The sequence below is a fragment of the Pristiophorus japonicus genome, unplaced genomic scaffold (genome assembly GCF_044704955.1).
Source record: "Pristiophorus japonicus isolate sPriJap1 unplaced genomic scaffold, sPriJap1.hap1 HAP1_SCAFFOLD_35, whole genome shotgun sequence".
In the NCBI taxonomy this organism is placed as follows: Eukaryota; Metazoa; Chordata; class Chondrichthyes; family Pristiophoridae; genus Pristiophorus; species Pristiophorus japonicus.
Window position 1 is genome coordinate 2,263,777 of NW_027253324.1, and position 919 is coordinate 2,264,695.

A 919-nucleotide genomic window follows, 5' to 3' on the forward strand; every position below is an offset into this window, starting at 1 on the left:
GTAAGGAAATCTTGCTCCAATTGTGTTGGGCCCTGGTGAGACCACACCTGTAGTACTGCGCACAGTTTTGGTCTGCTTTTCTGAGGAAGGATACACTTGCCTTGGAGGTGGTACAACGGAGGTTCACCAGATTGATTCCTGGGATGAGAGGACTGTCCTATGGTGAGAGATTGTGTAGAATATGCCGATACTTGCTGGAGTTTGGATGAATGAGAGGTGATCTCATTGAAACAGACAATATTCTGAAGGGGATTGACAGGGTAAATGTTGAGAAGCCTGGCTAGCTCAGTCGGTAGAGCATGAGACTCTTAATCTCATGGTCGTGGGTTCGAGCCCCACGTTGGGCGTTTACTTTTCATTAAACTTTTATGTTGCTTTCGCGGGCAAATATCATTTATGAACCCATGATCTTCTTTTGCACAATGATAAAAATGCGAACTGAGGGAGAGTTGATAATTTAATCAAATATTGAAAGCAGTGCCTCAGACCACTCGGCCGTCCTTACTGTTAGATGCTCCAGTTACAAGTTATTACTCTGGAAAGTTTCAGACTGGGCGCTTGTTCAAGGCTGCTGGAAGGCCCAGTGACCGGGATATCCTCTCCCCCGGGGTTTTCCTGAGACTGTGCTCGGTGCACGGGGAGCTTTGGCCCGGGTCTGAGGTAGCTTGTATCCCAGGGATGGACAATAACCCTCTGAGCTCTGGAACTGGGGAAAAGCGAATAATGAATGAGTTGTTTGCGGGTTTCAAATGCAGCTTAGATCTGCTGGTGTAAACCGATCGTGTTGTTTCACAGAATGAAAGAAATGCTGACAGGGACAGTCAAAACTTCATTAAGTGAACTTTAATAATTCATGAAACTTTAAGCCTTGATGAAGTTTTATCCCCGATCAGATTTTACACAATCTGTATTTGAGGAG

The 919-nt window shown here is 45.4% G+C and overlaps 1 non-coding gene across 1 annotated transcript; it reads left to right on the top strand.

Annotated features, from left to right (window-relative positions):
- The first annotated feature begins 274 nt into the window (after nucleotides 1–274).
- Nucleotides 275–347, top strand: trnak-cuu (transfer RNA lysine (anticodon CUU)). The gene has a single exon. It is a non-coding gene; the product is annotated as a tRNA-Lys (tRNA).
- Nucleotides 348–919: the final 572 nt, after the last annotated feature.